Source organism: Solanum stenotomum, chromosome 3, assembly GCF_019186545.1.
Source record: "Solanum stenotomum isolate F172 chromosome 3, ASM1918654v1, whole genome shotgun sequence".
Taxonomy (NCBI): domain Eukaryota; kingdom Viridiplantae; phylum Streptophyta; class Magnoliopsida; order Solanales; family Solanaceae; genus Solanum; species Solanum stenotomum.
Window position 1 is genome coordinate 34,894,038 of NC_064284.1, and position 15,327 is coordinate 34,909,364.

The 15,327-nt window shown below is 36.9% G+C and overlaps 1 protein-coding gene and 1 pseudogene across 1 annotated transcript in view; one reads left to right on the top strand and one right to left on the bottom strand.

The window, feature by feature from the left end:
- LOC125857448 (uncharacterized) overlaps positions 1-15,327 on the top strand; it is a 622,948-nt gene that overhangs the window by 189,750 nt on the left and 417,871 nt on the right. The gene's annotated exons all lie outside the window — the stretch shown is intronic.
- Positions 7,098-8,346, bottom strand: LOC125858902 (ribulose bisphosphate carboxylase/oxygenase activase 2, chloroplastic-like; annotated as a pseudogene).

The window sequence follows — 15,327 nt, forward strand, 5'->3', positions numbered from 1 at the left end:
TTATATTGATATATTAAGCATTTTGAACACCCTAAACAACAACAATGAGTTGTAGCTCAGTGGAAAACGTGTGTCCAATATGTACACAATACCCAAGTTCGAATCACTGCATCTATGTTTTGTATATTTTATTTAACGTGGTCGGCTGTAAAATAGTTAATCAAATGAAAAATGAAATACTTTGTTTTATATAGAGTGGTAGTGGCAATTGTGTGAAGAAGTTTGTTTGCCATTGAGGTTCAATTCCCCATGGCCACATTGTTTTTCTATGTTGGCTTTAATTTGGACACCCTTCACGAATTTTCTGCCTATGGCACCTACTGCTCACCAATATATTTGTGCTAGTTCCAGTACTTTTTATCAAGAGTTTAGCTTAAGGTTATGAATAATTCACTCCTAACCCTTTGCCTTCCTAGAAGGGGGGAGAAGACTCGAAACACCCAAACTTTTCAACATGGTATTAGAGACGGCGAACATTATAACTATGTTGAAATCTTTCTATCTCCAAAACGAATCAGGCAACATGTGAGAAATGTGCCACTTAAAAACATTATCAAGTAATTAATAAAAAATATGTGCTATTTAATCAGACAAACATAATTTTAAATGACATTCTCACACGCTTCAACATTTTCAAAGAAAACATAAAGTTTTAATTAGGAAGTAAGAATTTAAATTAAACAAATCTCATGAGAAAATAAATTGAAGATGTGGTCAACATATATACATAAAACTAGACATGGGCATTCCATAAAAGCCCTTTGTGAACCGACACTATTGGTGGAAAGTGAAAAAATTCAAATGTTAAGTTTTTCTCTACCTTCCACACTATATATAAAATCCATCTCATATCCTTTTATTTTACCAAATCCCCCTTTATCTCTTTCATTTTCTTTCTCTATTATTATTTTTTATCTCTCCTAATGGCCAACTCTCATGCTAAGAATGTCCCCCCTCCTCCCCAATCTCCCCTTCCCCAATCTCCCCCTCCATCTTCCCCTGCCCCTTCCCCTCCTTGTGTTCGCAAGGAAACTACACCAACTGCTAATACTGAGATCTTAGGGGTTTATGGGAGTACCGCCCCCATCTACTCAGTTAATGCTCCTCTTAGAAAGAGGGGAAGCATGCTGAATGCTGGGGAAGGAAGTTCGGGCCAAAAGGCCCAATGTTGAAGCTTTTGTAGCATCAGCAGCTGAAAGTGTCAACATTGGGTCTTTTGGCCCGAACCTCAAATGTTCCTTCCCCAACATTCAACATGTTTCCCCTCTTTCTAGGAGCATTGAATAAGTGGATGAAGATGCTACTCCCATAAACCCCTAAGATCTCAGTGTCAGCAGTTGGTGTTGCCTTTTCGCGAACACGATGACGGGAAGAGGAAGGGGAAGACGGAGGGGGAGATTGAGGAGGGGGAGGAGGAGGTGGGGGGGACATTCTTAGCATGAGAGTTGGTCATTGGAAGAGAGAAAAAAAAAATAAAGAAGGAAAATTGTAACATCTCACAATTTGAAATAACTAGGAAGAAGCTAATAAATGGAAATAGTCATTTCTGGAAAGAATGAAAATCTAAAATTTGTTTAAGTTAGGAAAAAGTTGAGTTTTGGTCAACTTCAAATGGCCATAACTCCTCTATCAGGATGAGTTAGATGTACTTCCAGTCTTTGTTGGAAAGGTCTAGGAAAAATCTTTCCAACACCGCTGAGTTTGCGCGATTCGGAGTTCGTATGAGTAGATTATGCCCTTTGGAAGTTGGGCTGTTAGATTAAGGAAAGTCCAAATCTCGATATGTTAAGGGTAAACTAGTCTTTTCCTTACCTAATTTGTGTAATTCATTTTTAGGAATTAACTAGGGTAAAACAAGACTTTATTCAGTTTAGAAAAATTAGGATTGACGCTAGGGCTTGGAGAGGAGAAGAAAGAAGAGAAAAGAGTAGAGAAATCAAGAAATCGCCAAGAACGTTCAACCTTTGCGAGTGGAATTCGTAGGGGGTGATGCCTACAAGGTATGTGAGATCACATAGTGTTGGGTTAGTTCACTCACATGCCAATCTTGTTTCAATTCGGCGAATTTAAATTGTTTGAATACAAAGAAAGTGGGTTCTTGAAGAACATTGTTTAAAATTCATTGAGTTCTTGATGGTTGTATTGTTGAAGTCTCTTGTTGAATTGATTCGTGTTGACGGGTGGATTTTCGAGTTAAATCTGTTGTATGTTGAGGGTACTATTGATCCTAAATGTTTTGGGAAAGAACCGTGGAAGTTAGGAGGGTTTAGAGATGAAAACCGGAGAAGAAAAATCGTCAAAAACCTGGAGAAGGGGTAAGGCGTCGCCCCAGCAGCTTCTCTGACGTTTGAGGGCTGGCACCCTGCGCCTCACAGAGCATCAGGGATGCTAGTTCTCCCCATTCTCCCCCCACCATTTCGTGCTAGTTCCTAGGTAATGTACCTCTGTTTCCTAGTTGATTCTAACACTCTAAGGTACATCTAAACATCATGTAATCATACATAAACATGAGATCATGAACCTTGAATCCATAATCCATTTTGAGGAAAGTTAAGATCAAAGTCATAGAAGCTAAGAGTCAAAGTCTAGAAGTTAAGAAGCAAGTCAAAGCAAAGTTTCTTAAAGTTTTCAAAAGTCTTTATCAAACGTTTTTACCTTCGTTTTAAGGCTCAAGTTTTAAGTTAAGCAAAGAGTAAACTTGATGTTTTTTTCTTCAAAAGTATATGGGGACTAAGCATTTTTTTTTGCCGATAGAGACTACCCATGTAGCAGAAGATTATGTTAAGCTTTATATTCAAGAAGTAGTAAGACTTCATGGAGTGCCAGTCTCCATTATTTCAGATAGAGGTGCACAATTTACAGCACAGTTCTGGAAATCTTTTCAGAAAGGCTTGGGTTCAAAGGTGAACTTAAGTATTGCCTTTCATCCTCAGACTTATGGGCAAGCAGAGCGCACTATTCATACATTAGAAGATATGTTGAGGAGTTGTGTGATTGATTTCAAAGGAAATTGGGATGATCACCTACCTCTCAATGAGTTTGCTTACAACAACAGTTACCACTCTAGGATCCAAATGGCTCCTTATGAAGCTCTTTATGGGAGAAGATGTAGATCTCTTATTGGATGGTTTGAAGTTGGTGAAGCAGGGTTGATAGGACCAGATTTAGTTCAACAAGCTAGGGAGAAGGTGAAAGTGATTCAAGAAAGGTTGAAAACGACACAGAGTCATCAAAAATCCTACACTGATGTTAGGAGAAGGGCGTTAGAGTTTGAAGTAGATGATTGGGCATTTTTGAAAGTTTCACCCATGAAGGATGTTATGAGGTTTGGTAAAAAGGGGAAGCTTAGTCCCCGATATATTGGACCTTATCGCATCGTGAATAAGATTGGCAATGTAGCTTACGAGTTGGAGCTGCCACAAGAATTAGTAGCGGTTCATCCGATATTTCATATCTCCATGTTGAAGAAGTGCATGGGCGATCCTTCATTGATCGTACCAACTGAAGAAATTGAGATAAAGGGTAACTTATTCTATGGGGAGATTCCTGTCCAGAATCTAGATCGCCAAGTTCGCAAGTTGAGAACAAAAGAGGCAGCATCAGTCAAGGTCGTTTGGAGGAACCAATTTGTTGAAGAAGCTATTTGGGAAGCTGAAGAGGACTTGAAGAAGAGATATCCACATCTCTTTGGATCCGAAGAAAGTGCAGACCAAGGTACTAATTCTCTTCTTAGTACTCTTTAAATTATAAGTTAGCATGTTGTAATTGCTTTGCTTGTTGGGTGTTTGAACTTGATGTTACCACCCTAAGCCTAGTAGGAGTAATCTCATTCGAGGATGAATGTTCCCAAGGGGGATATATTGTAGCATAGCGCAATTTGAAATAACTAGGAAGAAGCTAATAATTGGAAATAGTCATTTTTGGAAAGAATGAAAATCTAGAAATTTGTTTAAGTTACGAAAAAGTTGAGTTTTGGTCAACTTCAAACAGCAATAAATCCATTCTCAGGATAATTTAGGTGTACTTCCAGTTATGGTTGGAAACCTATTGGAATGATCTTTCCAACGCTACCGAGTTTGCGCGATTCTGAGTTCGTACGAGTATGTTATCGCCTTTGGAAGTTGGGCTATTGGATTAAGGAAAGTCCAAATCCGGATATGTGAAGGGTAAACTAGTCTTTTCCTTACCTAATTTACCTAATTCATTTTTAGGAATTAACTAGGGTAAAACAAGACTTTATTCAGTTTAAAAAAATTAGAATTGATGCTAGGGCTTGGAGAGGAGAAGAAAGAAGAGAAAAGAGGAGAGAAATCAAGAAATTGCCAAGAACGTTCAAGCTTTGTAAGTGGAATTTGTCGGGGGTGATCCCTACAAGGTATGTGAGATCACATAGTGTTGGGTTATTTCACCCACACGCTAATCTTGTTTCAATTAAGCGAAGTTAAATTGTTTGAATGCAAAGAAAGTGAGTTCTTGAAGAACATTGTTGAAAATTCGTTTAATTCTTGATGGTTGTGTTGTTGAAGTCTCTTGTTGATTTGATTTGTGTTTCTAGGTGGATTTTTTATTTAAATCTGTTGTATGTTGAGGGTACTATTGATCCTCCATGTTTGGGGAAAGAACCATGGAACTTAGGAGGGTTTAGAGATGAAAAACGGAGTAGAAAAATCGTCAAAAACCTGGGGAAGGGGGTGGGGAATTGCACCAGCCAGCACGCCCCAAAAGGGTCTCTGAAGTTCATCCCTTGGGGCGACGCACCAGCCAGCACACCCCAGCAGCTTCTCTGACGTTTGAGGGCTGGAGCCCCGAGCCTCTCAGAGTGCCAGGGACGCCAGTTCTCCCCATTCTTCCCCCACCTTTTCGTACTAGTTCCTAGGTGATGTACCTATGTGTTCTAGTTGATTCTAACACTCTAAGGTTTATCTAAACATCATGAAATCATCCATGAACATGAGATCATGAACCTTGTATCCATAATCCAATACGAGGAAGGTTAAGATCAAAGTCATAGAAGCTAAGAGTCAAAGTGTAGAAGTTAAGAATCAAGTCAAAGCAAAGTTTCTTAAAGTTTTCAAGAGTCTTTATCAAACGTTTTACCTTCATTTTAAGGAACAAGTTTTAAGTTAAGCAAAGAGTAAACTTGAAGTATTTTTCTTCAAAAGTATATGGGGACTAAGTATTCTCAAATAGATTTAAAATATTTTCCCATTTAAATAAGAACAGAAACTGAGATTTCCAAAGAGACTTCGGGCTAGTTTTCAGAAAAAGTAATCGCTTTCTAAATGAAGCAAGAGGGGAAACTTTGATTTCCAAGATAGCCTTTGAGCTAAATTTTTTGAGCACTAATCTCAAATTACAGAAGAAGTATGTTTTTTAAACATAAGAGCCAGTATATTTTGGCAGTAGTATTGAGCACCGAATTGGGGACGAGCATGAGTTTAGATAACTCACGTCACCATAGAACCATGTAGCCACCATGGGTAGAAAAGGGTTATACTTTTTAGATGAATCCTTTTCGCAATAGACTAGTGGATCCATTAGGCAGTTCAGGTTCTATACCTTTGGTCGGGTATAGGATGCGCTGGCAGCGTGAGGTAGATCGATGTATCATCACTATAGCTTTTATGTGATGGTTGTCGGTTAGAGAAACACCCACAAAAGTTAATGTATTATTATATACATCAGTTTATTGTATTTTTACATACATTTCAGAGTTATGTTGTATCCTTGTGCATACATAGAGTTGACATCATGTTTTTAAAATACTTTTCTTTATATTGCACTCGTTTAAACTGATTTATATTGAAATGAGTTCAGTTAAATATTCATGAATTGAGAAGAGCCAAGGTAAGTGTTTCTTTTAGATTCTCTTTCCAGCCTATGTTGTTTTAGCATTTCAACTCTCATTCTCGTACATTCAACGTACTGATACCAGTTGGCCTACATCTTATTATGATGCAGACACATTTAACTACGATCGGCATTCCAGTGCAATGTTGATCCAGTGAGTAGTTCAGAGTCAGTCGGTGAGCCTTCTTGCACTCCGGAGGATCTTTTTTCATTTCATTCTAGTTAGTTCATTAGGATGTTATCGGGTTTGTCCCAACATCCATCTCAGTTGTTTTAGAGGCTTCATAGACAGTCAGATGTTAGTCCTTTGAGTCTTTTCATTATAATTTCTTATTGTTAATACTTGGGTTGCCACTTTTGGCCAAGTTGAATGTTTAATCTTTAAAACATTCTCAGTTATTTTATTATCAAGTTCAGTTAAGTTCATTGATCATTATAGATATGAATATTGTCTTCCGGTGAGTTAAGTAAGCTAGGCCAATGGTTCGCTTGGGGCAATCAATCGTCTTCGAGTGCCGGCCACGTCCAAGGTGTAGGCTCGGGGCGTGACACAAATGAAAAAAAGAAATGGGGATTTGGTGAAATAAAAGACTTAGAGAAGGATTATATACATAGTGTAAAAGGTAGAGAAAAACTTAACATTTGAATTTTTTCACTTCCCACCAATAGTGTTGGTTCAAAACGGGCTTTTGTGGAATTACCATATCTAGTTTTACTAGATGGGCATAGCCCGTGCTAGAGCATGAGCCAAACAGACAAATTAAATTATTGTTCTAACTAAAGAGTAAACAATTCCACTATAACTTCTCATAAATGATTTTTTATATTCATTCTATAGAACTGAAAATGCCGCTTAAAACATATCATCTACCACTAAAATTTAATTCAAGAAGCTGATTACAAAAGAATATAATGACAAAAACTGAAAACAAAATATTTTTTGGAGTTTGTATTCCGTTAACTCTGAACACAATTGATTTACACAATATTTAACAGTTCCATCACCTTCTATAGCTACCCTTACAAATTGCCTCAAAAAAGTTGTAGAAATGAAATACATCACCCCTTGAAGTTGAATCATTAGAGACTTCAAGCAACATGAGATTATCATGTCACGCCCCTGCATCCACACAATAATGAAAAAAAATTTAAAGAATTTTTTTTTGTGAATTTCAATTTTATTAATAAAGCTTTTGAGAAAAAAAGGTCCTAACCTCATGTTTAGACTTTGAGATTGCTGAAGGTTCTTAGTAATTTCCAATGTTGATGGCTGCCACGTTAGCATTTTCGAGGGTTGCCACTTTTAAGATAGGTTTCAACTAACTGGACTCTCATAACATTCTGTTGCTCTTGAACAAGCATGTTACCAAATCCAAAGATCTTCTCAAGGGTAATTTTTGCTAGTCAAAAGTTGGGGCTCCCTCTCTAGAGTTCCAAAGTTTTTTCTCAATGGCTTCAATTCCAGTGCCTAAAACCCATTTCTTCACTTCATCATCATATATTCGTGCTCTCAGAGCACCAAAGAAATCTTTTACCACAACAAACGGATACACATCAGTAATCAACAAAAGAAATTTCAGTTGGAATTCTCGAGTGTTTGTACCAATAGATTGTCCATGGAAGCAATATACAATCTTTACAGCAACTTCCTCAGGCACGTTGTCACTTCTGAAAATATCATTTCTAGCACCGGTCCAACATTTTATATTTTCATCTGGTGAATATTTTGCGTTGTCGGTTTTTCCATGTGGTGTATTCTTTGCATAGTTGTTTGTTGCCGAAGGATATTAACAAAGAAATAAAATAAATGTTACAAAATAGCAAATGAAAAAATATAAAGCTAAAGTTACATAAACTTGGTGATGATGGTATGATTGATGTGAGAGTAGAAAGAATATATGTGAAACTTTAGGGAAGGGAAAATACAGATCTTCAAAAATTATGTGCACAAATAGTACAAACCAGGTAATAGTGTATTGTACCTGCATGCAAATTTTACTATACAGGCTCTCTAAATTTCTTAAACTTCTTAGCTAGATCAACTCAAACTTGGTACATCAATTTTCTTAAACCATTTAACAACATTGTATGATAATTACACAATGTTCCATAACAAACTAATTTCTACAGTCTACTTACCCCTTTGAGTTCAGCCTCATCATAATCATTTCTCTTGATCCTTCTACCCTACTCCCTCTCTCCCATGTTTACTTGAGAAAGGGAATTAAGAATGAAGATAATGAAAGTTGAATACAAAAGGAGATAATCGGATGAGTCATTCAAAGTGTCAACCATCAAACCAATATACCCTACATTAACAAAACAGAGGAAAAAAGAATAACATCATGATTAAGTTAAGCATGGAAAATGGATTCTTTTAATGCAATGCCTTTGGTTCTTAGAGGCAGACCAATAACAATTTTAATAGACATAAGATTCACCTGGAAAAAATCCGAACGCATAATTGTCTCCAGATTGATATAGCCGCCTCGACATTTTCAGCATTATATAAGGATCACCCAAAAAGAATATCAAGAACCTATCTTACTATCACTTTTTGAAACGTTATCAAAAGGTTAAATACCGAATATGTTAAATATTGGAGATCTCACAAAATAAATAGCACATTAGGTGCTGGTAAAACAAAAGAATGACCACCCTGATTTCTTCCCAAGAAATTATCAAAATGTACACATGTAAGTAACAATAAATCAATTGAAGCCTACAAGTCAGATCATTTTTAAAACAAATTCGATGATACAATTTTTTTCATATGTAATATAATAAGAACGCAAAAATATATTCTAAAAAAAGTATATATATGGTGGTACATGCGTGCACATAGATAAATTTATAACAAACAGAGAATAGTGGAGATGATAGATCGAGTAATTTAGAAGGTACTTGGACAATTCAAAAATGACATAGAAATATGACCATCACACAGTCTTCCAAAAAGAAAAAAAATTACTTGTTACACAATGGTACAGTAAACAAGAAAGTCAGAAGCTACAAATGTACAATTGATCAATAAATTAGTGTTGATTTTTGAATGTGTTAGTGTCACGACCCGAGTCTACATCCTGGACGTGGTCGGCACTTAAGAACCTTTGTTGGTCCCCAAACGAACCCTCATCCTAGTTGAGTAAAAGCGGAAGACTAACTTAAGCATGCAAAAGCTTAAAGCCGAAATAAAAGTTCATAAAACTTAAATTCAAACTTTAACTCCAATGAAAAACTCTGAATAATAAAATATATTCAACTCGCCCCAAAATAGGCAACTTAAGTCTTTAAAACATTTAATAAAATAAATGAATAATACAGACTTCTCAACTATGCTGACTATCTATGAAGCCTCTAATTGATAAAGATGAAAGTCGGGACAAGACCCATGACATCCTGACTAAACTGAAAACTAAATGAAATCCTCCGAAAACAAGGAGGCTCACCATAGCTAACTCGAACTCTCGGATGTATCAACGAAGCTCATGTTGATGATCTTGAATACTCGTGTCCGCATCATGAGAAGATGCAGGCCAAATGGCTTAGTACGTGGAATGTACGAGCATGTAAGAGAAATTCTAAAGCATAAACATAAGCTTGAAACTTGATTAAAAGGAAACATACTTACCTCTTCTCAAACTTACTCAACTCAAGGAATACTCAAGGATACTCAAAACTACTCAAACTTACTCAACTTAGAAGTACTCAAGGATAAGATACTCAACTCAAAGATTAGATACTCAACTCAATATAAAGCAATAATAAAAGATGCAATATATATGGAAAACTATAAAACAGTAAAAACAACTTAATTTGGTTAAAGAAAATGCAATAACAAACTCAATTTTACTTATATAATAAAGTGATATAGTTTATGTGGGAGTTTCTATAATCGAAAACCACCACTATGAGCCTAAGTGATGATACATTGTCTTGCCCACGCTGCCAGAACTGTCCTATACTCTGCCATCATATAGAACGCTTAACTTAGTGGATCCATTAGCTTAACTTATGTGATCATCTAAAAAGTATGACCCATTAAAAACCCATGATGGCTACATGGTTTATGGAGACTTCAGTTAATATGGACTCGTATCCCCATATCGGTGATCAATACTACTCCCAAAAATATACTTAGCTCATATGTTTTTGAAATAACTTCTTTCTTTGATTTGAGATAATTACTCAAAACTTAGCTAAAAAGCTCTCTTGGGATCGATGTGCCCTTTCTTTCTCAAAACTCTTTTGGAAATCTCAGTTTCCTATCATCTTAAATGTGAAAACATTTACTCTTGGAATACTTAGTTCCCATATATCATTTTAAAGAAAAATGATTTTTACTTTTACTCTTTACTCAACTTCAAAGCTTAAATCTTAAAACAAAGTTAAAATATTTGTAAAAGACTTCCTAATATGTGGTTCATGCCGAATTATAGACGTGAACGACTCAATGCAAGGTTTTCAATAACCATAGATAGAACTCAAATACTTGCAACTCAAGAACTTCAATGATACTACTAATTTCAAGAATGCTCAACTCAGAGGGTTCATGCGGAATTATGAGCATGAACTACTCAACTCAAGGACTCAAAGATACTTCTCATCTCAAGGCTGCTCGACTTATAGGGTTCATGCATATTTATGGTCATGAACAATTCAACTCAAAGACTTCATGGGTAACATGTAATTGTCCCATGATTAGGAACCCGATACTCAAGACTTAGCACTTGAAGATACTACTCCTTTCAAAGATACTAAACTGATGGAGTTCATGCGGAAGTTATGGGCATGAACGACTCAACTCAAGGGTCAAAATATCAATACGGAACTCGCGTATACAACTCTTCTCATTCTATTACTTACTTCCTCAAAACTTAGTTCAAATCAATAGTTGATCTCAAGGATTCACAATTGAACTCAAAGGCTTTCTTGAACTCTACTCTTAACTCTCTCTTGAATGTGAATTATGAATTCAAGAGTTATGGTTCATGATATGAAGGATCTTGTAATGATAAAGTGGACTCATGAATACATTCTTTTCACTCATGCTCACTTGCTCGAGTCTTGTAACAAGTTATTAGAATTTGTAGAAGACTCATCAAAAGGACTAAAAGGGACTTTCTCAAAATGTTCGAAAGAACTCTCAACACTGAACTTTTAACTCTACCTTGAATTTGAATTATGAATTCAAAGTTGTGATTTGTGCTAGGAAAGGTCTCATGAAGTTTAGGAATGATTGTTGATAGCTAAACAAGTGAAAACTCATAATAGCCAGCCAAACTTGGTTAAAGAAGACGAAATGGATGAGAACCCCTCTACAAACCTTCTATAATAGCCAGCCAAACCCAAGAAACTCCTAATATCAGTTGGACATGTGGTTCTAGGCCAATTCTGCACTACCTCAATCTTTTGGGTATCAACTCTAATTCCATCACCGTAAACTATGTGGCCCAAAAACGCCACAGACTCAAGCCAAAACTCACATTTAGAGAACTTAGCATATAACTCCTTATCTTTCAATGTCTGAAGAACTATTCGGAGATGGCTAGCATGATCTTCTTCATTCCTTGAATATATTAGTATATCATCAATGACGACGATATCAAACATATCTAAATAAGGTTTGAAAACTCTATTCATAAGGTCCATGAACGCTACAGGTGCATTAGTTAAACCGAACGACATCGCCAAAAACTCATAATGACCATAATGGGTCCTGAATACTGTCTTGGGAATATCACATTCCCTTACCCTCAACTGATGGTAACCTGATCTGAGGTCTATCATCGAAAAATAAGAAGCACCCTGAAGCTGATCGAAATGATCATCAATTCTCAGAAGAGGATACTTGTTCTTGATGGTAACCTTATTCAATTGACGGTAATCTATACCCATCCTAAGGGAACCATCTGTCTTTCTTACAACTAAGACCGGAATGGCCCAAGGTGAGACACTTGGTTGAATAAAACCTTTCTCTAAAGGATCTTTCAACTACTGTTTTAACGCTTTCAACTCTGCTGGAACCATTCTATATGGTGGAATAGAGATAGGAAAAGTATCTGGAAGAATATCTATACCGAAGACTATCTCTCAGGAGGGACTCCGGGTAGATCATCAGGAAAGACTTCTAGAAACTCTTTGACTACTAAAATTGATTGAATAGGAGGTACCTCAACACTTAAGTCATTAACTCAGACTAAGTGATAAACACACCCCTTGGAAACTAACTTTCTTGCCTTAAGGTACGAAATGAAACGACCCTTAGGCACGCTGAACTACTTTTCCACTCTAAGACTGACTCATTTGGAAACTGAAACTTGACAACTCAATTTCTACAATCAACTGAGGCATCACAGGCATGAAGCCAGTCCATACCGAGAATGACATCAAAATATACCATGTCTAACTCAATCAAATCAGCCATGGTACTTTTCTGATTGACAGAAATAGGATAATCACGATAAACTCTCTCTGCTAGAAAGGTCTCACCAACAGGTGTAGAAACACTGAATGGTTCAATAAGTTGCTTAGGAATAGCATCAAAATTCATAGCAACATATGGAGTTACAAAGGATAAACTCGCTCCTGGATCTAGCAAAGCATAAACAGTAATGTCAAAGACTTGGATCATACCAGTGAAACCATCTGGTGAATCCTCTTGCCCTTGGCAACTGTTGATAGCATATGTGCGGTTTCTTCCTCCGCCAGTACCAGAAGTAGTCTCTCTAGGTGTAGCTCTGTCTGGTGGAGCAACTGAAGAAGACTGATCTCTGTTGCCCCCATTACCATTACTATGTCTACTCTTAGGACACTCTCTTATAAAATGACCATTCTGGCCACACTTGATGCAACTAGTGGAGCCATCACGACACACCCCTGAGTGGCTCCTACCACACTTAGCACATGCAGGAGTCTTAGTACCCCTTGGTGCCTTACTACCATGTGAATGCGCAGGTCTAGCTCTGAAGTTCTGGGAATTCTGACTATTGTACTCACATTTGTTACTTGGTGCAGGTGCACTAGTAGATGACGGAGCAGGTCTTTTCTGCCTATGTTGGAAAGAAAAAGGGTTCGTATTACTCTTTTGCTGCCCAGATTTATTCACTGATGTCTTAATTTTGTTGTTCTTAAACTTTTCTCTATCCCTTAGCTTGTCCTCCTCAACTTGTTGCACATGGATCATCAGCCTTGCTATGTCCATGTCCCCTATTTGCATGACTGCATTACTTTCCTTAATTGATAGAAGAGTCAACCCAACAACGAATAAACTCATCCTACTCCTCAAGTCAGCAACCATCTCTTTGCATCTCTTAGCTAACGAGGAAAGAAACGCCTCATGAAAGCATACTCAAAATAGTCCAACTCATAATCGGTTATGTGTAAGCACAATTTAAAAGAAACTGTATAGAGATGAACTCTATCGTACAAAATGAGTATGAAAGAACTGAAGGAATTTCCTAAATGTTGCACCCTCCTAATTATAGATGTGGCGCGCTTCACACCGATAAGTAGGACTCTACAGACACGGCTTCATAGACTCCCTAGGACTCTGAACTCTGTGCTCTAATACCAAGTTTGTCACTCCCCGAGCCCATACCCTTGACATGGCCAGCACTCGAGAACCATTGTTGGCCCCAAGTGAACCCTTGGCCTGGGATACTTACTGAGCGAAAGACTTTAAGCATTAAGAAAATGATTCATATGCTAAATAACTCAACTGTCTCAAACTGAACACATAATGTTTTAGAAATAAACATTTAACTTAGCCAAAGTGGCAACTCAATTCTGAACATAAGCCAATAACAAAGTAAAGACAAATGAACTAACTAACTGACTATCTATGAAGCCTCTAATAACTGAGATGGATGTCGAGACAAGTCCCCCAACATCCTAATGAACTAAAATGATAAAATAATGAAAAAGGGGATCCTCTAGAAATTAATGAGGCTCACCAACAACTCTGAATCTCAACTAGATCAACGATGTGTTTGGATGTTGATCCTGGTTACCTACGGTTGTATCATAAGACGATGCAGGCCAACTGGCATCAGTACATTAAATGTATGAGTATGCGAGTTGGAATGCTAAACACAACTTAAGCTTGAAAAGAATCTGAAAGGAACTGAAGAACTTACCTGGTTCAACTCAACTCAACATAACTGAACTCATTTCAATATAAAGCAGTTAAAAAACAAGTGCAATATAAAAAAAAGATGTTTAAAAAAAATGATGTCAACTCTGTGTATTTAGAAATACAATAATAACTCTGTATGTATGCAAAGATACAATATGAACTCTATTTTATATAAAAATACAAAATACTGTTGTGGGAGTGTAACACCTCGAAAACTAGACCAAGAATTTATTTTGCAGAAATATACTTAAAGAAGTGAACCACGACAGGGTTCACGGACCATGAAAGGTCCATGATCCATAGTCTTGACCTGGAAGTCAACAGGCCCATACATCAGACCACGAGCACCTTCACTGTAACAGCACACAAATTGAACTATCTAGAAAGAAGCTAAGAACTGGAAATAGTCATTTTTGGAAAGAATGAAAAATCTGGAAAATTGTTTAAGTTAGGAAAAGTGAGTGTTTTGTAACTTTAAATGACCATAACTCCTAGCTTAGGATTAGTTAGGTGTAGATCCAGATTTGGCTGGAAATCTCTTGGAATGATCTTTCCAACGCCGCTAAGTTTGCGCGATTCGGAGTTTTTATGAGTGAGTTACGCCCATTGGAAATTCGGTTATTCAAATAAGCAAATGTCCAATCCGGATTTTTGAAGGGTATTTTAGTCCTTTCCTTATCAAATTAATTAGATTCGTTTTAGTGAATTAATTAACGGTCTAAACTGAACTTGATCAGTTTACGCTTTTGGAAAACTAGTAAGGGCTTTGAGAGAAGAGAAAAGAAGATTAGAAAAAAGGAGAAAGGAGAAGAACGTTCAAGATTCGTCAAGATCGTCGAGTTTGGCTTGTGGATTTCATCGGGGGTGATCCCTACAAGGTATGTGAGATCACATAGCATTGGGTTAATTCGTCCACACAGCAATCATGATTTATTTCAACGAATTTAAGTTCTTGAAAGCTTAGAAATTGAGTTCTTGAATGGGTTTGTTGAAGTTTCATTAGATTCTTGTTTCTTTGAATTCGTTGAAAAGTTGTTTGATCCTAATCTGTGATTTTAGGTTCGATTTTGAGGAGAATCTGATATACGTTGAACATTTAATTGATACTAAATGTTGGGTAAAATAACCCACGGAGTTTAGAGGGTTTAGAGCCGAAAAACAAAGAAGCGATTTTGTTAGACGAAATCCGACATCAGTGGCGCGTCACGGAGCTGGTTCCCAGTTTTGGGAAATTTTGTTTCGCATCGCGGAGCTGTCACAGAGTCTTCTGCCTCGAAAGTCATTTTTGAAAATAAAATTTAAAAGCTTCTCTGCATCGCGGATCCACCCTCATATATCAA